The sequence below is a fragment of the Phyllobates terribilis genome, unplaced genomic scaffold, assembly GCF_046119375.1.
Source record: "Phyllobates terribilis strain yellow unplaced genomic scaffold, ASM4611937v1 Scaffold_15__1_contigs__length_34870131, whole genome shotgun sequence".
Taxonomy (NCBI): Eukaryota; Metazoa; Chordata; class Amphibia; order Anura; family Dendrobatidae; genus Phyllobates; species Phyllobates terribilis.
In genome coordinates this window covers 4797369-4821869 of record NW_027362775.1, presented here as the reverse complement: position 1 = coordinate 4821869, position 24501 = coordinate 4797369, and the positions used below count along the sequence as shown (strand labels likewise).

At 43.5% G+C, this 24501-nt stretch overlaps 1 long non-coding RNA gene across 4 annotated transcripts in view; it reads left to right on the top strand.

Annotated features, from left to right (window-relative positions):
- Nucleotides 1–12197: 12197 nt before the first annotated feature.
- Nucleotides 12198–24501, top strand: part of LOC141175993 (uncharacterized) — a 69855-nt gene continuing 57551 nt past the window's right edge. For all 4 annotated transcript variants that reach the window (XR_012253081.1, XR_012253083.1, XR_012253082.1 and 1 more), the window contains exon 1: nt 12198–12355. This is a non-coding gene — a long non-coding RNA (uncharacterized lncRNA). The remainder of the gene's footprint in view (nt 12356–24501) is intronic.

The window sequence follows — 24501 nt, the reverse complement described above, 5'->3', positions numbered from 1 at the left end:
GTCCATTATTCTGTATGGAGCAATATATGGGACCCATTATTTTGTATGGAGCAATATATGGGTCCATTATTCTCTATGGAGTATTATATCGGGCTCATTATTCTGTATGGAGCAATATATGGGGTCCATTATTCTGTTTGGAGGAATATCTGGGACCCATTATTCTGTATGGAGCAAAATATGGGTCCATTATTCTGTATGAAGCATTATATGGGGCCCATTATTCTGTATAGAGCAATATATGGAGTCCATTATTCTGTATGGAGCTTTATATGGGGTCATTTATTCTGTATGGAGCACTATATGGGGTCCATTATTCTGTATGGAGCAATATATCGGGTCCATTAGTCTGTATGGAGCCAAATATGGGTCCATTATTCTTTATGGAGCATTATATGGGGCCCATTATTCTGCATGGAGTATTATATGGGGTCCCTTATTCTGAATTGAGCAATATATGGAGTCTATTATTCTGTATGGAGCAGTATATGGGACCCATTATTCTGTATGGAGCAATATATGGGGTCAATTATTCTGTATGGAGCAATATATGGGGTCCATTATTCTGTATGGAGTAATATATGGGACCCATTATTCTGGATGAAGAGATATATGGGATCCATTCTGTATGGAGCATTATATGAGGCCCATTATTCTGTTTGGAGCAATATATGGGGTCCACTATTATGCATGGAGCAATATATTGGGTCCATTACTCTGTATGGAGCAATATATGGTACTCATTATTCTGTATGGAGCAATATATGGGGTCCATTATTCTGTATGGAGCAATATATGGGGTCCATTATTCTGTATGGAGCAATATATGGGTCTATTATTCTGTATGGAACATTATATGGGGTCCATTATTCAGTATGGAGCAATATATGGGGTCCGTTATTCTGTATAGAGCATTATATGGGGTCCATTATTCTGTATGGAGTAATATATGGGGTCTATTATTCTATATGGAGCAATATATCGGGTCCATAATTCTGTATAGAGCAATATACGGGGTCTATTATTCTGTATGGAGCATTATATAGGATCCATTATTCTGTATGAAGCGATATATGGGATCCATTTTGTAAGGAGCATTATATGAGGCCCATTATTCTGTTTGGAGCAATATATAGGGTCCACTATTCTGCATGGAGCAATATATGGTGTCCATTTTTCTGTTTGGAGGAATATCTGGGGCCCATTATTCTGTATGGAGCATTTTATGGGGTCCATTATACTGTATGGAGCAATATATGGGGTCCATTATTCTGTATGGAGCAATATATGGGTCCATTATGCTGTATAAAGCAATAAAAAGGGTTTATTATTCTGTATGGAGCATTATATGGGGTCCGTTATTCTTCTTGGAGCAATATATGGGGTCCATTATTCTGTATGGAGCAATACATGGGTCCATTACTCTGTATGGAGAAATATATGGGGTCCATTATTCTATATGGAGCAATATATGGGGTCAATTATTCTGTATAGAGCATTATATGGGGTCCATTATTCTGTATGTAGCAATATATGGGACCATTATTCTTTATGGAGCATTATATGGGGTCCATTATTCTGTATAGAGCAATACATAGGGTCTATTATTCTGTATGGAGCATTATATGGGGCCCATTATTCTATGTGGAGCAATATATGGGGTCCATTTTTCTGTATGGAGCAATATATGGGGTCCATTATTCTGTATGGAGCAATATATGGGGTCCATTAGTCTGTATGGAGCAATATATGGGTCCATTATTCTTTATGGAGCATTATATGGGGCCCATTATTCTGTATGGAGCAATATATGGGGTCCATTATTCTGTATAGAGCAATACATAGGGTCTATTATTCTGTATGGAGCATTATATGGGGCCCATTATTCTGTATGAAGCAATATATGGGGTCCACTATTCTGCATGGAGCAATATATGGGGTCCATTATTCTGTATGGAGCAATATATGGGACCCATTATTCTGTATGGAGCAATATATGGGGTCCATTATTCTGTATGGAGCAATATATGTGGTCCATTATTCTGTATGGAGCAATATATGGGTCCATTATTCTGTATGGAGCATTATATGAGGCCCATTATTCTGTTTGGAGCAATATATGGGGTCCACTATTATGCATGGAGCAATATATTGGGTCCATTACTCTGTATGGAGCAATATATGGTACTCATTATTCTGTATGGAGCAATATATGGGGTCCATTATTCTGTATGGAGCAATATATGGGGTCCATTATTCTGTATGGAGCAATATATGGGTCTATTATTCTGTATGGAACATTATATGGGGTCCATTATTCAGTATGGAGCAATATATGGGGTCCGTTATTCTGTATAGAGCATTATATGGGGTCCATTATTCTGTATGGAGTAATATATGGGGTCTATTATTCTATATGGAGCAATATATCGGGTCCATAATTCTGTATAGAGCAATATACGGGGTCTATTATTCTGTATGGAGCATTATATAGGATCCATTATTCTGTATGAAGCGATATATGGGATCCATTTTGTAAGGAGCATTATATGAGGCCCATTATTCTGTTTGGAGCAATATATAGGGTCCACTATTCTGCATGGAGCAATATATGGTGTCCATTTTTATGTTTGGAGGAATATCTGGGGCCCATTATTCTGTATGGAGCATTTTATGGGGTCCATTATACTGTATGGAGCAATATATGGGGTCCATTATTCTGTATGGAGCAATATATGGGTCCATTATGCTGTATAGAGCAATAAAAAGGGTTCATTATTCTGTATGGAGCATTATATGGGGTCCGTTATTCTTCTTGGAGCAATATATGGGGTCCATTATTCTGTATGGAGCAATACATGGGTCCATTACTCTGTATGTAGAAATATATGGGGTCCATTATTCTATATGGAGCAATATATGGGGTCAATTATTCTGTATAGAGCATTATATGGGGTCCATTATTCTGTATGGAGCAATATATGGGTCCATTATTCTTTATGGAGCATTATATGGGGTCCATTATTCTGTATAGAGCAATACATAGGGTCTATTATTCTGTATGGAGCATTATATGGGGCCCATTATTCTATATGGAGCAATATATGGGGTCCATTATTCTGTATGGAGCAATATATGGGGTCCATTATTCTGTATGGAGCAATATATGGGGTCCATTAGTCTGTATGGAGCAATATATGGGTCCATTATTCTTTATGGAGCATTATATGGGGCCCATTATTCTGTATGGAGCAATATATGGGGTCCATTATTCTGTATAGAGCAATACATAGGGTCTATTATTCTGTATGGAGCATTATATGGGGCCCATTATTCTGTATGAAACAATATATGGGGTCCACTATTCTGCATGGAGCAATATATGGGGTCCATTATTCTGTATGGAGCAATATATGGGACCCATTATTCTGTATGGAGCAATATATGGGGTCCATTATTCTGTATGGAGCAATATATGTGGTCCATTATTCTGTATGGAGCAATATATGGGTCTATTATTCTGTATGGAACATTATATGCGGTCCATTATTCTGTATGAAGAGATATATGGGATCCATTCTGTATGGAGCAATATATGGGGTCCATAATTCTGTATAGAGCAATATATGGGGTCTATTAATCTGTATGGAGCATTATATGGGATCCATTATTCTGTATGAAGCGATATATGGGATCAAATCTGTAAGGAGCATTACATGAGGCCCATTATTCTGTTTGGAGCAATATATAGGGTCCATTATTCTGCATGGAGCAATATATGGGGTCCATTTTTCTGTATGGAGCAATATATGGGTCCATTATTCTGTATGGAAAATTATATGGGACCCATTATTCTGTATGGAGCAGTATATGGGGTCCATTATTCTATATAGAGCAATATATGGGTCCATTATTCTGTATGGAGCAATATATGGGTCCATGATTCTGTGTGGAAAATTATATGGGACCCATTATTCTGTATGGAGCAGTATATGGGGTCCATTATTCTATATAGAGCAATATATGGGTCCATTATTCTGTATGGAGCAATATATGGGACCCATTATTCTGTATGGAGCAGTATATGGGGTCCATTATTCTATATAGAGCAATATATGGGTCCATTGTTCTGCATGGAGCAATATATATGTCATTTATTCCGTATGGAGTATTATATGGGGCTCATTATTCTGTTTGGAGCATTATATGGGGCCCTTTATTCTGTATGAGCATTATATGGGGCTCATTATTCTGTATGGAGCCCTTTTTCTGTTTGGAGCATTATATGGGGCCCATTATATTGTATTGAGCATTATGTGGGGCTCATTATTCTGTATGGAGCAATATATGGGTCCATTATTCTGTATGTAGCATTATATGGGGTCCATTATTCTGTATGGAGCATTATATTGGATCCATTATTCTGTATGGATCAATATATGGGGTCCATTATTCTGTATAGAGCATTACATTTGGTCCATTATTCTGTATGGGGCAATATATGGGGTCCATTATTCTGTATGGAGCAATATATGGGTCCATTATTCTGTATGTAGCATTATATGGGGCCCATTATTCTGTATGGAGCAATATACAGGGTCTATTATTCTGTATGGAGCAATTTATTGGATCCATTACTCTGTATGGAGCATTATATGGGGTCAATTATTTTGTATGGAGCAATGTATGGGGTCCATTATTCTGTATGGAGCAATATATGGGGTCCATTATTCTGTATGGAGCATTATATGGGGTCCATTATTCTGTATGGAGCAATGTATGGGTCCATTATTTTGTATGGAGAATTATATGGGACAAATTATTCTGTATGGAGCATTAAATGGTGCTCTTTATTCTGTATGGAGCATTATATGGGGCTCATTATTCTGTATGTAGCATTATATGGGATCCATTATTCTGTATGGAGCAATATATGAGTCCATTATTCTGTATGGAGAATTATATGGGACCCATTATTCTGTATGGAGCATTAAATGGGGCCCATTATTCTGTATGGAGCATTATATGGGTCCATTATTCTGTATGGAGCAATATATGAGTCCATTATTCTGTATGGAGCATTATATGGGGTCCATTATTCTGTATGGAGCTTTATATGGGGCCCATTATTCTGTATGGAACATTATATGGGGCTCATTATTCTGTATGGAGCATTATATGGGGCTCATTATTCTGTATGGAGCAATATATGGGTGCTCTGCAGAATACTTCCGTTCCCAACCTTAAGAGGCAGTCTAGACATGCAAGGCATAGAAGTAAACCGTCACGTCAGGTTCTGTCCTCCCAAAGACCTCCTGTTCCCCAGCCTGTAGAGGCAGCTACCCGCACAGAATCTATGAAGGTTGACCATGTTCGTCAGGCAAAGCAGAGGCCGGAACTCTGTCATAAAATCGGATTGTGGACCCGCTGCGGTTGTTTGGAACACCCTGACGGTCTTTGTCCAGCGAAGGTTGGAGAGTTCCAAGACATTAGGCCTGTAGGAGAGGCTGCCCTTGGCGTTAGTGTTTCCTCTCCACAGATGACCGTGACTGTCTCCGTGGCAAATGAAGGCCTCGGATTAACTGGAAGTTTCGGGCTGAAAGCCGTGAAGAGTCGATGTGTGTTCCCCGTCCGACAACTCCAGAATCCGGTTTGGGCATTGTCAGGGGTAGGACGAGCCCTACTCAGAAACAGTCAAAATGTGTCTGTACAAATCAAGCTCCAGATTGGAGCATTACACATGAAGAAGTTCCCATTCCAGGTGCTGTCTGGTTTACCCACAGGTCGTCCAGAGCCGAGAGCTCTAGTGCCCGCTCAGGTCTGGAGATCCTGCATGGTGCTTCCTGGGGGAATGCTGAGGTACAAGGAGTGACCAGTCCCCATATCTTCAGGACAGTCAGCAATGTCGTCTTCTTCACCAGATCTGCTAGTCGCTGACTCGCTGTGCACTGAAGTCTCCGAAAGAAGGGAAGCGGAGGCGATGTCCCCACGAAGTCTTGACGATTGTACCAATGATCTGTCTTCAGGTACCGCCCCGCCTCTCAGATATGTCATCTAAGAGACCAGACTGAAGATGGTCCCGAAGCAAGGATCTTCCATCTTTAATAAGTCTGGCAATAAGTCCTTCAAGGCAGTGGCTACCTCCAAGTCTCTGCACCCCTCCAACCAGGCGGAGGACCTCCAGTTGTCTCTTGAAACCTCCGGGGTGCTACCTGATGTTAAAAAATGGAGAGACTTTCCTACACCCTGCACCTGGCACTTCGTCCACTTCATCCAGTAAGCTTGGCAAAGTGTACGTCAAAGCGGTAGCTACCCCCAAGTCTCTGCGCCCCTCCTACCAGCCAGAGGACCTCCAGTTGTCTCTTGAATCTTCCGGAGTGCTACCTGATATTAACAAATGGACAGAGACTCTCCTACACCCTGTTCCTGGTACTTCATCCACGCCATGTGATGCTGAGGATGGCTCGGTGGGACGAAGCATCCTAGTCACCAGGATGGTGAGACCAGTCTTGTTTCCTCTAGTGGACAGAAGAGGTAGTCTTCTTGAAGACAAGTCTTGGGAATCCATTGTGAAGAATCGGCCTCCAACTTCTCTGCAGAAAATCCTTGCAGGCTTGAAGAAGAGGGGGCGTAAAGGGAGGGATACTGTAACATCACTGGCGGCGTGCTGGCATGGCTTACCATCTCCCACCATGCAAGACCGCCAACTTACCTATCGGTCTAGGCTGTGCACTATACTCCTTTACTTGCTGTGTGCATGTCTCTTGTCTGCTGGCTTAGGGCGGCAGCGCTGGCACTTCCTGATTCTTAAAGTTACAGCGTGCGCAGTCCTAATGCATCCCCAGCCTATTGCTGTGAGTCACTGGATACTTAAAGCTCCTCCACCCAGTGGGAGGGGCCTGAGCAACACTTTCTTTCAGTGTGTTCTGTGCAATTGAGTTGTCAGGTCCTGTCCTGTATCTTGTCTGTTTCCGCCACCCTGGGGGCTGATTACCCAGGCCCGTTACCTGTATCTGTGACTTCTAGTCTATTCCTGCCATCCTGGGGGCTGAGTACCCAGGCTCGTTCCTGTATCTTGTTCCAGTGTCAGTTCCTGTCTGAACTGTGTCCTAGTCTGTTACCTGTTTGTCTCTATGTCCGATCCTTCCCTTTTCCTGCTGTGTCTGAACCAGTACCTAACTCCAACTCATTGTCTCTGTACTTCTGTTTGTGAGTTTTGTGTCCACTCGCTACTTCATTGCAAGTACCTTGTGTGTATCTGGTTCTGCTTGTCTCGTTTCCCTGCCTCCTTTTCTACCTCCTGTGTTCTAGCTATCTTCCTGTGTTTCCCAGTCTGTTCCATGTGAACAGAGCCCTGTCCTGTCTGCCTGCACCTGCGGCTCTGCTCCACTCTGTTCTGCTTGTCTTCCGCACCTGCAGCTTTGCTCTGCTCTGCTTGTCCTCCGCACCTGTAGTTCTGCTCTGCTCTGCCTGTCCTCCGCACCTGTGGTTCCGCTCTGCTCTGCTCCGCTTGCCCTCTGCACCTGCAGCTTTGCTCTGCTTCTCCTCCGCCCCTGGGGTTCTGCTCTGCTCTGCTTGCCCTCCGCACCTGCGGTTCTGCTCTGCTGTGCTTGTCCTCTGCACCTGCAGTTCCGCTCTGCTCCGCTTACCCTCCACACCTGCAGCTTTGCTCTGCTCAGCCCCGCTCTGCTTTTCCTCCACACCTGCGGTTCTGCTCTGCTCTGCTTGTCCTCCGCACCTGCGGTTCTGCTCTGCTCTGCTTGTCCTCCGCACCTGCGGTTCTGCTCTGCTCTGCTCCGCTTGTCCTCCGCACCTGCGGTTCTGCTCTGCTCCGCTTGTCCTCCGCACCTGCGGTTCTGCTCTGCTCTGCTTGTCCTCCGCACCTGCGGTTCTGCTTTGCTCTGCTCTGCTTGTCCTCCGCACCTGCGGCTCTGCTCTGCTCTGCTTGTCCACCCCACCTGCGGCTCTGTTCCTGTATCCCAGTCTGTACTGGTCCCTCTCCAGCCTGTTTTCCTACCTGCCTGTACCGGCCCGTCTGCATACCAGCCGTACTTGCCTGTACCCGCCTGTCTGCATACCAGCCGTGCCTGCCAGTACCCACCTGTCTGCTTACCAGCCAAACCTGACTGTTCCTGCATTCCCCAGTGTGGGTCAACAGCTGGGACCGGGGTCTGACCTGGAGTAGCACCTCGGCCACCTCCCACGTCCCTCTTCGGACCACTGAGTCGATTAAGCCGCAGTGTGTTCGTGGTCGGATCTGGCGAGGCCCCTAGTCGCAACCCTCCAGGCATTCCTCGGTTCGTGGCCCAGTGGGACCACTAACCACGCTCACAGCAGTCAGTCCGGACGTGAGCGTAACACAGATTATGCATATGGCATACTTGCAGTCGCATGACTACCCTCTACTGCCACTGGAGACACCTGACAGCGCGCGCTGTGCGGATTCACAAGTCTGCAGTCACATACCTGTACAATCCCATATGGTGACGTTCATATGTCGGGTATTTGGTGAGTTTTTTACTTCAGTATTTGTAAGCCAAAACCAGGAGTGGGTGATAAATACAGAAGTGGTGACGTGTTTCTATTATACTATTCCTCTTATTGTTCCACTCGTGCTTTTGTTTGTTTTATTCTTCCTCCCAAAAGTCAGAATAGAAAGCGATCAAAAAATGTCATTTGCCCAAAAATGGTACCAATAAAAACGTCAACTTGTCCTGCAAAAAACAAGCCTTAACATGAGACTATCAGCCGAAATATGGAAAAGTTATAGCTCACATAATATGGCGATGCAAACATTGTTTTTTGCAAAAAGATTTGTCTTTTAGTGTGTGACAGCTGTAAATCATAAAAACCCAATATGAATCTGGCATCGCTGTAATCGCACCGACTCAAAGTATAAAGTCGCCTAATCACTTTTATAAGGCACGAGGAACGGCGTAAAAAATAAATAAAACCAATTCACCTGCTGCTGCTGATTTGTTTATTCTGCCTCCCTAACATCAAAATATGGCTCGGCGCACATTTATACTGCGCTCTACTCTGAGCGCTTTCACCGGGCTTTCAGTGTAAATCTCTGAAATAAGTGATTCAGACGGAACCCCTGACAGAAGATTCCCTGTAATGAGGCAGATGGAGGCACTGTGGACTCCATCTGACCTATGATTTGGCGGTGTCCATCTTTTTAGGCGTAGATAAAAGCGCGGTCGGCCACAGTTTGTGCACCTCTGAACAGAAGGACAACGCTGAACAGAGGTTAGACGGAGTCCAGAGTAACTCTGCTGCCTCATCTCATTATAGTGATTGGAGCTCTCAGGGGTTTCATCTGAATCACGTCATTCGGAGATTTAGTTTAAAACCCCTAAGTAAGTCCTCAGCGTAAAGCGCCGGATAAATGTGATCTAAAATGTTATGTAAAATGTTCCCAATAAAAGCTTCACATAAAAGCCCCCACTCAGGACTATCATGTGTTAATGGAAATATAGGGGGCTTCCACGTTACTGGTAGTACAAAACCACTTTTAGTGTCCACATGTTTGGCAGGTGTATAATTTTCAAAATGGGGTCACTTGAGGGGGGATTCGGCTCTTCTAGCACTTAAGGGCTTTGTATATGGAGTCCGCAAACTATTCTAGGAAAATCTGCGCTCCAGCAGGTAAATAGCGCTCCGTCCCTCCCGAGTGTCGCCATGTGGCTAAGCAGTACTGTACAGCCACATATGAGGTATTGCCACATTCAGCAGAAATTCTGGGACAAATTTTGGTGCCATTTTTAATCATTATCCCAGTGTGGAAATGTAAAATCTGGGGCTAAAACAATTTTTTTGCGGTAAAAATGTAATTATTTTTTCCTTACTGCCCTATGGTATAAAATTCTGTGACACACCCTTGGTGTCAGTATAATCACTGCACCCCTAGATGAATTCATTGAGAGGAGTAGTTTGTAAAATGGGGTCATTTATGGGGGAATCTGCTGTTCTGACACCTCGGGGGGCTCTCCCAGTGGGTTATGTCACCTGCAAACCACAACAGTAAAATCTGCACTATAATATGGTGCTCCTTCCTTTCTGACCTTTGCACTGTGCCTCAAAAGTAGTTCCCAATTACATGTAGGGTATTGGCGTACTCAGGAGAAAATTGCACAACAAAATGAGAGGTAAATTTTTCTTCTATTTCCCTTGTGAGAATAAAAAATTTGGGGCTAAAAGAAAATTTTTGTGATTTTTTTTTATTTTCACGGCTATACGTTGTAAACTTCTGTGAAGCACCTGGGGGTTCAAAGTGCTCACCACACATCTAGATAAGTTCATTGAGGGATCTAGTTTCCAAAATGGGGTCACTTGTGGGGGTTTCCGCTGTTTAGACACATCATGGGCTCTCCAAATGCGACATGGCGTTTGCTGATTAATCCAGCAAATTTTGAATTCAAAGTCAAATGGCGCTCTGTCCCTTCCGAGCCCTGCCGTGCGCCCAAACAGTGGTTTTCCGCCATATATGGGGTATCAGCATGCTCAGGAGAAATTGCACAATACATTCTGGGGTCCATTTTTATCTGTTACCCTTGTGAAAATAAAAAAATGGGTCTAAATTTAATTTTTTGTGAAAAAAAGTTAAAGGTTAATCTTTTTCTTCCTCATTGCGTCAGTTCCTGTGAAGCACCTGAAGTGTTAATAAACTTCTTGAATGTGGTTTTGAGCACCTTGAGGGGTGCAGTTTTTGGAATGGTGTCACTTTTGGGTATTTTCTGTAATATAGACACCTCAAAGTCACTTCAAATGTGATGTGGTCCCTAAAAAAAATGGTTTTGTAAATTTTGTTGGAAAAATGAGAAATCGCTGGTCAACTGTTAACCCTTATGAGTTCCTGACAAAATTTTTTTTCCCAAAATTACGCTGATAAAAAGTAAACATGTGGGAAATGTTATTTATTAACTATTTGGCGTGACATATCTCTCTGATTTCAGGGCATGACAATTCAAAGTTTGAGAACTGCAAAATTTTCAAAATTCTCGCCAAATTTCCATTTTTTTTTAACAAATAAACGCAAGTGATATTGAAGAAATTTTACCACTATTGTGAAGTACAATATGTCATGAAAAAACGATCTCAGAATCAGCGGGATCCGTTGAAGCGTTCCAGAGTTATTACCTCATAAATTGACAATGGTCAGAATTGAAAAAATTGGCCCGGTCATTAACCTACAAAGTGGCTCGGTCCTTAAGGGGTTAATACAATTGTCAGCTCATCATGCAAAAAACAAGGCCTCACATAACTGTATCGACTGAAAAACGGAAAGATGACAGGTCTCGAAAAATGGTGACACGAACAAAAAAATGTTTTATTTTTTGTACAAATTTCTGAATTTTTGTTTTCACCACTAAAATAATAACAAAAAAACTGCGGAAGTTTGATATTGCTGTAATCATACTGACGTGGATCGTAAGGTTATTTTTACTGCAACATGAAAGCTGTAAAAACTAAACCTTAAAAACAATGTTGGAATTGTGTAGGTTTATGTTTGCATTTTCATTGCACTTAGGATTTTTTTTATTTTTTATTGGTTTCCAATACATTGTATGGTCAAATGATTGATGTCATTCCCATAAGAAAAATCCTGCAAAAAAAACAAGCCCTCATACGGCTATGTGGATTGAAAAAAAATAAAAAAATGATGGCTCTTGGATGAAAGGGAGGGAAAAAAACACAAAAAAGGAAAATGGTTGTATCAGGAATGCGATTACAAGGGATTTCTAGCGTGATTAGAAAAGCCTGCACTTGTCACTTTGTGTGTGAACGCAGACTGGCGACTAGCGACAATGTGCAATGCGCACACTGTCACCATTCTCCTGTATTGCCAGCACCAGAGGGTGGACACCAGACCACCATTTATATACTTCTCTCATGTCCCCACTACATTCTCTGGGGCTTTTCTCAATGCTTTCTTTATTGTTCTGCTCAGAAAATCCCCTTAATAAGAAGCTAGTTGCAAAGTTGTTTTTTTTACAAACACTTTGCAATTTATCCATAAAAGAATTAGTGAATAACATTTTAATGGATGAATTAGAACAACCAGTGAGTCAGTTCTTAGGGGGCTGTGTCTATACCTCCGCACTGTCTGCCAATATTATATCAGCATACTGCTGTAGGAAGCCATTATGGCAGCACTCAGAGCTGAGAGGACAGCCCCCCTCACACGCGTCACTGTACAGTATCCGCCCCCCTGTAATACAGCCTGGAGCTGTGAGGGGGTCGTCATAACTACAGCAACGACGAGCAAGCAACCTGGAGGACAGACTGAAGGTTTCCCCTCACAACTGCTCGCCATGTCTGGACGCCTGCTGACAGGAGCCTTCATGAGCTGGTGAGGAGCGGGAATGTGCGGGATATGGCTGACTAGTAGCTGACTAGTGTAACTGCAGCGCGGGGTAGAGACTGTTCCTGTAATTGGTTCGGCTCTCCTATTACTGCTGTGGGTGTATTAGAAAGGTTTTATTATGGCAGGAGTGAGACCTGCTCAGCAGAAGTCTGTTATGTCAGTGATTAGGCCTTTATGTCGGTGATTAGGCCTGCGCAGGAGACAGCTGTCATGTCCGGGATGAGAACAGCGGAGTCCCACTGCAGCTGCCGGGACTACATACACTGCGGGGACTTTCGGCGGGAAACCACGAGGCTCCGCCCACTCACATAAAATGGCGGGAAGAGCGCAAGCTAAATGGCGCCACTGCGCCTCATCATTTATTCTATAAAGAAATGAGCTGCAAATCCGATATATTATGGAAATAGCTACGTGCTACTAATGTTCAGTACTTTTATGATTGATGGCTGGCTTTATATATTGCACTTATACATATAAGGTGGAAATGAATGTGCAATGCTGTTGACACATAGTGCATGCTAAATGTAGTCAGCTTAGTAGAACCGTTACTGTAATAAATAAGAGTTAGGCCATGTATTTGTTCAGCCCATGTCATGCTGTGTTCTGTGTAATAGAATGAGAGTCGCCCCATTGGTAAAATCTAATGTATCCTGTGTGAATAAACCATGTCAGAAGTCAGTCAGTTTGGCCCAAGTGCAGATTAGCAGGGTTCCTTCTCTGCCTCCTTGTCTCTCAGAGGTCGCTGTGCGGCTGGAAATGGTGGCATTTCCCTCACTTTTACCTGACAGGATTTTGCTCATTAGTGTTTAGATCTAGCATGTAACTCCCTTTCCAGACCTGATGATTATTTGTTTGCGCTTTTAGCTTTTTCCTTCTCTTCCAAGAGTCATATTTTTTAAAATTTTCAAGTAATTTGAAAAAAATACAATTCTGCCATTGTTTTTAAAATGTTGTTTTTAGAGCATTTAGTGTGATAAAAAATACCTGGAACATGATTCTCCAGATCTGAACGATTACTGCAATAACCATTTTGTAATTTTATTTTTTATGCATTGGTATGTAAGGCGTTTGACAGAGGCATGTTCTGTTAGATTGCCTGACATTGTAAGGCTGCGTGCCCACTATGCGTTTTTCAAGCGTTTTTGCTGCGGAATTTCTGCAGCGAAAACGCTTGGTAAGGCTATGTGCCCACGATGCAGAAATGCTCAGGATTTTTTCCTGAGCGTTTTTGCATCTCCCTGGCAGCAAAGAACGCATGCAGATTGTACATGCAGATTGTACATGCAGATTGTACATGCGTTTTCCTGCCAGGGACATGCGGAAATGGAGCGTTATCACTGATATTTCCGCATGCAGATTGACAAGCGCTTTCCAAGCGATTAGCATCACTGCATGGATTTATATAGTGTGACCCGAGAGAGTGGTACCCCTTAAGGACCAGAGCATTTTCCGTTTTTGCGTTTTCGTTTTTTTGCTCCCCTTGTTCCCAGAGCCATAGCGTTTTTTTTGGGGGTCAATATGGCCGTGTGAGGGCTTATTTTTTGCGGGATGAGTTGTACTTTTCAACGCCATTACTAGTTTTACCATATCGTGTACGGGAAAACGGGAAAAAAATTCCAAGTGCGGTGAAGTTGCAAAAAAAGTGCAATACCACAGTTGTTTTTTATTTATCACGTTCACTGAATGCTAAAACTGACCTGCCATTCTTATTCTCCAGGTCATTACGAGTTCGTAGACACCAAATATGTATAGGTTATTTTATATTTAAGTGGTGAAAAAAAATTCCAAAATTTGTTTAAAAAAAAAAAAAAAATAGCGCCAATTTCTAAGACCTGTAGCGTCTCCATTTTTCGGGATCTGGGGCTGGGCGAGGGCTTATTTTTTGCGCGCCGGGCTGACGTTTTTATTGATAACATTTTGGGGTAGATCCGATGTTTTGATCGCCCGTTATTGCATTTTATTGCAATTTTGCGGCGACCAAAAAACGTAATTCTGGCGTTTAGAATTTTTTTCTCGTTACGCCGTTTACCGTTTGGATTAATTCTTTTTTTATATTGATAGATCGGGCGATTCTGAACGCGGCGATACCAAATATGTCTATGTAGTTTTTTTTTTTAATATTTGATTTTCAATGGGGCGAAAGGGGGGTGATTTAAACTTTTATATTTTTTAATTTTTTTTATAATTTTAAGAATGTTTTTTTTTTCACTTTTTGCATGCATCTATAGTCTCCATAGGAGACTAGAAGCAGCAACTATCCGATCGCCTCTGCTACATACAGGGGATCAGCAGATCCCCTGCATATAGCAGAATTGGTCCTGTGCTATGAGCGCCGACCACTAGGTGGCGCTCATAGCGACCAGCTCATGACAACCACAGGCGTCTGCTGCAGACCCTGGGTTGTCATGCCCACCCATCGGTGACCCCCGATTACGTGACGCCAATGGGCGGGGCTTAGGACGCGCCTCCCGGATGCGCGCGTTAAATGCCGCTGTCGGAGATTGACAGCGGCATTTAACATGTTAACAGCCGCAGGTGGATCGCGATTCCACCCGCGGCTGTTGCGGGCACATGTCAGCTGTAAGAATCAGCTGACATGTGCTCGGTTCAGTGCGGGCTCAGTGCCGCAGCTCTCACTGAACCGAGGGAGGAGTCCTATGACGTACTAAGACGTCATGGGTTGCAAAGGGGTTAAAAATAAAAAAATAAATATATACTTACCCTCCGATGGCCTGCGCTGGCTTGCTTCGCTCGGTGCCGGCAGCGGTGGATTGAAAGACCTGCCGACGTCAGCGTCGCGTGACCCGTCACATGACTGACGTCCGCGCAGGTCCTTCAATCCACTGCAAAGTGCCGGGAAGCAAGTAGGAGCGCAGCGCGGGCCGCCAGAAGGTAAGTATATATTTATTTTTTATTTTATTCTTTTTTTACAGCTTTTTTTAATGGTACCTGGGTGTGGATGAGAGTCTCCATCCGCACATTAGAACGCGCCAATTACGCAAGTACAGATGCAGTCTTGCGGAATTGGCGCGTTCTAATGCAAGTCAATGGCGGTGAAAACGCAACATTTCCACAAAATAATTGGTAGTGCTGCGTTTTTTTCCGCAATGATAATCCGCAGCAAAAATTTCCACAGCATGTGCACAGCACATGCGGATTATCATTGGGGAACATTGCTGCCCTTCTACCATGCGTTTTTAATGCGATTCCGCAGCTGCAAAAACACATTAAAAACGCATCGTGGGCACACAGCCTAATACGTGCCCCATGGTCCCCAATGATAATCCGCATGTGCTGTGCACATGCTGCGGAAATTTACGCTGCGTTTTATCATTGCGGAAAAATACGCAGGATGTCCACTAATTTTGCGGACACGCAGCTTAATTGCCACCATTGACTTGCATTGAAACACTTGATATCCTCATCACTACATGTGCACACGCGGATATTAAGCGATTCAATGTGCGGATGGTACCCAGATCTGGAGAAGAGGAGACTCTCATCCAGACCCGGGTACCATAGTACCTGTAAAAAAAAAAAGAATTTAAAATAAAAAATAAAGATTATACTTGCCTTCCGATGGCCCCCGGTCTCCTCAACAATGCGTCTGGTGTGTTGGGCGGCTCGCGGTGATGTGAGGACCTGACATGATGTCATTTAGTCATGTGACAGGTCACGCGACCACTGACGTCGGCGGTCGCGTGACCTGTCACATGACTCAATGGCGTCATGGCAGGTCCTTTTACACAACCGCGAGACACCGGGGAGATCGGACGCATCGGAGAAGGAGTCCGCGGGCCATTGGAAGGTAAGTGTAATGTTTATTTTTTATTTTTTACCATTCTTATTCTTTTTTTAACTATTACTTGTTCACACTATATAAATCTATGCCGGTTGCATGGATTTATATAGTGTGACCAAGTTGTCAAGCACTTTCCAAGTGATGCTAAAATCGCTTGGAAAAGCGCTTGATAACCCGCATGCAGAAATGCATGCAAAAACTCTTGACAAACGCTTCTACCTGGCAGGAAAAACGCATGTAATATCCGCATGCGTTTTCCCTGCCAGGAAGAAATGGAAAAAATATGCAGCATTTCTGCATCGTGGGCACTTAGCCTAAGACTGGGGCTAGTTACACTGTGACTTTGGTCGAGACCCAGGTCAGACGGCCAGAGATCACTATGTGCCGTTACTACGGTACGTCACAGCGTAATGCAGGTGAATGGGATTGCATTGCAACGCCTAGGATACCACAAGGAGCAAGTCACACAAAGGATAACTGAGGGTGTGTGCAGACGATCCAGATCCGCTGCGGGTTTGACGCTGCGGACTTATGCAACGTCAAACCCGCAGCGGCCAGCTGTTACAGCATAGTGGATGAGATTTGTACAAATCCCATGTCCACTATGCGTCTCTGTGCACCCGCGGAAACTGACATGCAGCACGTCTTTCCAGACCGCAGCATGTCAATTTCTCATGCGGGTCCACATGCGGACTTTCCCCATAGACCTAATCTCTATGAGGAAAGTCCGTAGGTAAAAAAAAAAGAAAAAAAAAAAGCAGAGCTCATTTGCATATCAGCTCCTCCGTAGCATTGGGGCCGCAGGCTGGGAGATACTTCTGCACATACCCTTAGACTTCTGCTTGTCGCGGTACTCAATGTCACTGCATTTTGCTGCTATGTTGCAGTGGCACAAAGCCATATTTGGGAGTGTAACCTACAGTGCCAGTCAAAATTTGGGGCTCACCTGTTCTTGAGACTCACAGATAATACACATAAAACTTATAATTTATTAGTATCAATTAAAAATATGAAAGACAAAAAAATCCCTCAAAAAGCAAAAGTCAGTATATAACCAAAACTGGATAATACAAGTGGATGGGGGGGAGTTGGATACCTTACACTGGTCTATCCCTACCTGTCAGCGGAGGTTGGCACCCTCTTGAGCGCAAATGGCGCCCCCGCTTCTCGACGGCTCTCGCCAAAGGGTACCATTAGGCCCTGAGCAGATGGAAGCTGATGGGATTCCGTACAGAGGTGAGAGGGGCAGAAAAAAAGTAGCCAAACAGCTGATTCTGGACACCGCAACCAACTCACCACTGTACCTACAGCATGCAGATGTGGTGAAAAATATCCAGGAAAGTCTGTGTGATATCCTGAGAACACTATTACCTCTTGTATATTCTATATTAGACAATAGTCCTACAACATACAGCACATAGTTGTTGTGCATGTAGTAAATACTCATAAACGGACCACAAAAAAGCCGGGTGGGGTCTAGTGCTTTTTACTGCCATTTGGTGATATCTGCACCATTATTTGAACATTTGATCCAGAGGATGCATGAGGCACTTTATTAATAACACCACTGGTACACTGCGAAGGAGCATGCACAAGGCACTTTATCAAGAATGCCATTACAATCACCAAAAGCTAAATCGTCTTTTGATTCTACATCTTGCATCTTAGGAATTTATATGGTTTGTGACTCCTGATGAGGCGATTTGCAGGAGAAACGCGTAGAGCAGGGGACAGGAACCTTTTTGGCTGAAAGAGCCATGAACGCTACATATTTTAAAATGTAGTTCCGTGAGAGCCATACAATATTTTTAAAACTAAATACAAGTAAGGCTATGTGCCCACTATGCAGAAATGCTCCAGATTTTTCCGGAGCGTTTCTGCATCTCCCTGGCAGAAAAAACGCATGGGGATTTTACATGCGTTTTTCCTGCCAGGGACCAGCGGAAGTGAAGCGTTCTTCACATGCATTTCCTCATGCGGGTTGTCAAGCGCTATCCAAGCGATTTTAGCATCACTTGGAAAATGCTCGACAACTTGGTCACAGTATATAAATCCATGCAACCGGTAAGAATGGTAAAAAATAAATATTATACTTACCTTCTGATGGCCCCCTGTGTCCTTATCCGATCCGTACTGGCTTGCCGGCAACTCGCGATGGTCTAAAAGATCTGCCATGACGTCATTTAGTCATGTGATGGGTCACCCGACCACTGACGGCGGTTACGTGACCTGTCATGGCAGGTCCTTTAAGCCCATCGCGAGCTGCTGGCAAGCTAGGACGGATCGGATAAGAACGCCGGGGGCCATCAGAGGGTAAGTATAATGTATATTTTTTATTTTATTCTTTTTTTTTACAGGTACTATGGTACCCGAGTCTGGAGGAGTCTCCTCTTCTCCAAACCCGGGTACCATCCACACATTGAACAGCATGATATCCGCATGTGCATATGTAGTGATGCGGATGTCATGCGGTCCAATGCAAGTCAATGGCAGCGAAAACACCGCGATTCTGCAAAATAATTGGTAGTGCTGCGGATTTTTCCGCAATGATAATACGCAGCGGAAATTTCCGAAGCATGTGCACAGCACATGCGGATTATCATTGGGGAACATGGCAGACCTTCTACCAAGAGTTTTTTAAGCGTTTCTGCAGCAGAATTGCCGCTGCGGAAATGCTTAAAAAACGCATAGTGGGCACAGTGCCTAAATGTGTGCATTTTATGCAAGACCAACACTTTAGAAGTACAATAAGTACCTGCTCTCTCCACAAAGGTGAATTCTTCTGTCCATTCCTGCTGAAAAGTACGATACTCCTCATTTTTTTTCTTTTAGCCATCTTCTTCAATAAAAGGGTTTCTGCAATTAGCTAGCTGACTACTTGATTAAAAGGAGGGAAGTTTACTTCCATATGCTGGAGGTGTCCCTGGCTAATTCCATGTGGGGAACAGAGATGGCGTCTTTGCTCTTAAGGGGAAGGGCAAACTGTACTCCCGAAGTACTGTGTATATACAGTACAGACCAAAAGTTTGGACACACCTCATTTAAAGATTTTTCTGTATTTTCATGACTATAAAAATTGTACATTCACACTGAAAGCATCAAAACTATGAATTAACACATGTGGAATTATATACTTAACAAAAAAGTGTGAAACAACTGAAAATATGTCTTATATTCTAGCTTCTTCAAAGTAGCCACCTTTTGCTTTGATGACTGCTTTTCACACTCTTGGCATTCTCTTGATGAGCTTCAAGGGGTAGTCACCGGAAATGGTCTTCTAACAATCTTGAAGGAGTTCCCAGAGATGCTTAGCACTTGTTGGCCCTTTTGCCTTCACTCTGCGGTCCAGCTCACCCCCAACCATCTCGATTGGGTTCAGGTCTGGTGACTGTGGAGGCGTAGCACCCCATCACTCTCCTTCTTGGTCAAATAGCCCTTACACAGCCTGGAGGTGTGTTTGGGGTCATTGTCCTGTTGAAAAATAAATGATGGTCCAACTAAACGCAAACCGGATGGAATAGCATGCCGCTGCAAGATGCTGTGGTAGCCATGCTGGTTCAGTATGCCTTCAATTTTGAATAAATCCCCAATAGGGTCACCAGCAAAGCACCCCCACAGCATCATACCTCCTCCTCCATGCTTCACGGTGGGAACCATGCGTGTTGAGTCCATCCGTTCACCTTTTCTGCGTCGCACAAAGACACGGTGGTTGGAACCAAAGATCTCAAATTTGGACTCAACAGACCAAAGCACAGATTTCCACTAGTCTAATGTCCATTCCTTGTGTTCTTTAGGCCAAACAAGTCTCTTCTGCTTGTTGCCTGTCCTTAGCAGTGGTTTCCTAGCAGCTATTTTACCACGAAGGCCTGCTGCGCAAAGGCTCCTCTTTACAGTTGTTAAACCTACAAAAGACAAAAAATATATCTCATACCCTACGATCATTATATATAAATGTAAAGCAAAGTTGCATATTAAATATAGGGTACTTAGTGAACTATTTTTGATCAAAAAAAGTATACAAGCCGTCCCACCAGCGACAAGGTGACCCCAAATTGGAACGGTACCTACACTGTCTATATTAAAAACCTTACTGTATATCAAAGTTGAAGTAATGCATATAAAAGGGTAGACAAATAGGACCGGGTCCCAACTCCAGACCACCTAGGCCCGTGGTAAGCTACATATATACTAACCAGCTCAACAAAGGGGATGCCACACCCTTAATTTGCACAGAATGCAAACAAGACAAAAAACCAAGCAATGTGAACTGAGGTCTAAGATGGTACACATGCAAGAAATAGGAGCATGTTCACACTAGCAAAAAGAAGCAAAACCTACAAAAGACAAAAAATATATCTCATACCCTACGATCATTATATATAAATGTAAAGCAAAGTTGCATATTAAATATAGGGTACTTAGTGAACTATTTTTGATCAAAAAAAGTATACAAGCCGTCCTACCAGCGACAAGGTGACCCCAAATTGGGACGGTACCTACACTGTCTATATTAAAAACCCAATTTGGGGTCACCTTGTCGCTGGTGGGACGGCTTGTATACTTTTTTTGATCAAAAATAGTTCACTAAGTACCCTATATTTAATATGCAACTTTGCTTTACATTTATATATAATGATCGTAGGGTATGAGATATATTTTTTGTCTTTTGTAGGTTTTGCTTCTTTTTGCTAGTGTGAACATGCTCCTATTTCTTGCATGTGTACCATCTTAGACCTCAGTTCACATTGCTTGGTTTCTTTACAGTTGTTGTAGAGATGTGTCTGCTGCTAGAACTCTGTGTGGCATTGACCTGGTCTCTAATCTGAGCTGCTGTTAACTTGCGATTTCTGAGGCTGGTGACTCGGATAAACTTATCCTCAGAAGCAGAGGTGACTCTTGGTCTTCCTTTCCTGGGGCGGTCCTCATGTGAGCCAGTTTCTTTGTAGCGCTTGATGGTATTTGCAACTGCACTTGGGGACACTTTCAAAGTTTGCCCAATTTTTCGAACTGACTGACCTTCATTTCTTAAAGTAATGATGGCCACTCTTTTTTCTTTACTTAGAAATTGTAATATGGCAAGAAAAAAGCAGATAACAGTCTATTCAGTAGGACTATCAGCTGTGTTTCCACCAGACTTCTGCACAACACAACTGATGGTCCCAACCCCATTTATAGGGCAAGAAATCCCACTTATTAAACCTGACAGGGCACACCTGTGAAGTGAAAACCATTTCCAGTGACTACCTCTTGAAGCTCATCAAGAGAATGCCAAGAGTGTGCAAAGCAGTCATCAAAGCAAAAGGCGGCTACTTTGAAGAACCTAGAATATAAGACATATTTTCAGTTGTTTCACACTTTTTTAAGTATATAATTCCACATGTGTTAATTCATAGTTTTGATGCCTTCAGTGTGAATGTACAATTTTCATAGTCATGAAAATACAGAAAAATGTTTAAATGAGAAGGTGTGTCCAAACTTTTGGTCTGTACTGTAGGTAACTGACGTCCCCCTAATTGACTAGTGGTATGAAGTAAGAGCGTTACCTGTATTCAGGCGCTCACTGACTGATGCGGCTGCTGATTCTTGCCAGTGGAGTTTAAAATGGCACCGCCGCTTCTGATCCACACCACAGGAAGCCATCACTCCTATAAGGCGCCCGCTGTCCTGACAGCTAAAGCGGCGCTTGAGCGAGCGGAGCTCAGTTGCTGCTACGCTGGGGTGAGGAGAACGATGGCTGACAGCGCGGGAACTCCCTATACCTGCTGGTGAGCTCGCCTCCGGTCTGCGCTTAATGATGATTCACCCCAGCGTAGCTGAGCTCTGAGCTAGGCAAAAAAGCATGCGGAAACACACAAAGAATGGGCTTGCATCGTTTTTTTCTGCACATGAAATCTGGTCAGGAAAATTTCTGATCATGTGCACGGAACTTGCAAAATGTTATAGTATAAGGTATGCAATGCGTTTTTGGCCCATTTCCGCTCTGAAAAAAAAAAAAACGCACAAAAAACACACTGTGCACATAGCCCAAAGCATTTATTTAACTGAATAATGTTATACAGGGCTGGTTAGGCAGGGAATTTACTCATACATAGGTGAATGCTGCTGAGTTGGATTGGGGGGGTGTGACCTGTCACCAATATTAGGCTACATTCACACATTTAGGATTTGGTCAGTACTTTACATCAATATTTGTAAGCCAATGAGGAGTGAAACAATCAGAGGAAAAGTAAAATAGAAACATGTGCTCCACTTCTGCATTTCTCACCCAACCCCTTGGTTTTGGCTTACAATATGGATGTAAAATACTGACCAAAAACTGAACGTGGCCTTAACGTTCCGATGTAGGGTCAATCTGTAGGTTAATAGCTTTACTAATCTGCCCGGTGCGCGCACTTAGCCGAACGCTATGGTGAGAAAATTAACTATTCTCCCCGCAGCGTTCCGGTTTCAGTCATGAGGGGTGGTGCCAGCAGTGACTTGGATCACTTGTATGAAATAAAATGCAGTCACTTTTTTTTTTTTACTTTTTATACTGTTTGTGGAGTGGAATCTTATTTGTCCACCCATCAACAGGAGTGCTGCGCATCCTTTTTAAGACTGCACAGATGCGCTACATTGTGAGCTTTCCATCAAAGTAACAGGGCGTGCTTGGAATCTCAGATCACTGTTAATTAAGCGGTGACATTCTTCCATTCCGAACACGCCTTTATGACTCAAAGTCGGCGGCTTCTGGGAGAAATACAATTAATTTCATTCCAGTAATTGCACCTTCAGTGCGGCAGCTTTATAGCATTGTAACTATTAAAAGGAACCTGTCACATGCAAAAATAAGCTATTTAACTGCAGATCCAGGGTTAATCTGCAGATTAATAGCATTCTGAACCTGCTCGGCGCCCACACTTTGAGCCTCATTTCCAGGATGAAATGAGCTTTATTCCACTCCCCCCCACCAGCGTTTGTTGTTCTATCATAGGGGTGGCTCAGGCACGGTTTCAATCAGTGCTTTATGTATAGAGATTGGCAGCTATGACCGAGCCCCCCGCACTGACTGACAGCTGACCCTAATGTGGATCCTGTTGTCAGTCAGTTCCGAGGGTGTTGTTACAGCCGCTGCTCTCTATACACTGAGCGGTGACTGAAACTGCGCCAGCTCCACCCCTGTGACTGAAACCCAAATGCTTCCGTGGAAAAAAAGTTAATTTCCTCCCGGCATCGGGACTTTGAGTGCGGGCGCTACGCAGGTACAGAACGAGATTTACCCCATGTCTTCAGGTTAATAGCATTTTTTCACGTGTTCCCTTCAACAGGCAGAATAAGAGCATGGACACACAGCCGTTTAATACGTGCGATGATCGCATCGCACTGAATGGACTGGCCGGCACCTCTCCTGACCTGAATATGACAGCGTGATGGATTTCTATACAGCTGTCAAGCTCAGGTCAGGATAGGTGCTGGCCAGTAGGAGGTTTACCATGCGATACTCGCAGGAGAAATACGTCAGTGTGTCCCTGCTTAACCCCTTTAAAGCCCATGACGTACTAATACGCGTCTGTGCCCTGGGCTTTAAGAGCCTGACCCGTATTAGTACGTCATAGCGATCGCGCGCGCACACAGGATGTGCGGGCACGATCGCCGCCGGGTGTCAGCTGATTCTCACAGCTGACACCCGGTACAATGTGCAGGGAGCAGTCCCGCACCGCTCCCAGCACATTAACCCCCGCAATGCTGCGATCGAAGTCGATCGCAGCATTGCGGTGGCAAGGGGAGGTGATCGGTATACTCACCTCCTCTTCCGGCCTCCAGCGCTGTCTACCGCGGCTTCCCAGGTGTTGCCATGACGACCCGATGTCGTCATGACAACATCCGGGTCACCAGACAGCAGTAAGATTGTTTGGACATGCGCAGTGCATCTCCAAACTATCTTCTCCCTGTCCAGCGCTAACTGCTTGCATGGCACAGGGATGGTGCTGCATTCCTGTGCCATGCAGGCGATCAGAATAAAAAAAGTGAAAGTCCCATAGTGGGACAAAGCAAAAAAACTCCCAGAAAGTGAAAAAAAATATCTAAAAAAAAAATTGTAAAAATATATATAAAAAAATAATCCACTAAAAATATAAATATAATGTACCCATCAATAAATATTATTATGAAAAACAAACAAACAAAAGTACACATATTTGGTATCGCCGCTTCCGTAACGACCTGGCCTATAAAACTGTTCCACTAGTTAACCCCTTCAGTGAACACGGTAAAAAACAAAACAAAGCAAAAAACAATGCTTTATCATCATACCGCCAAACAAAAAATGGAATAACACGCGATCAAAAAG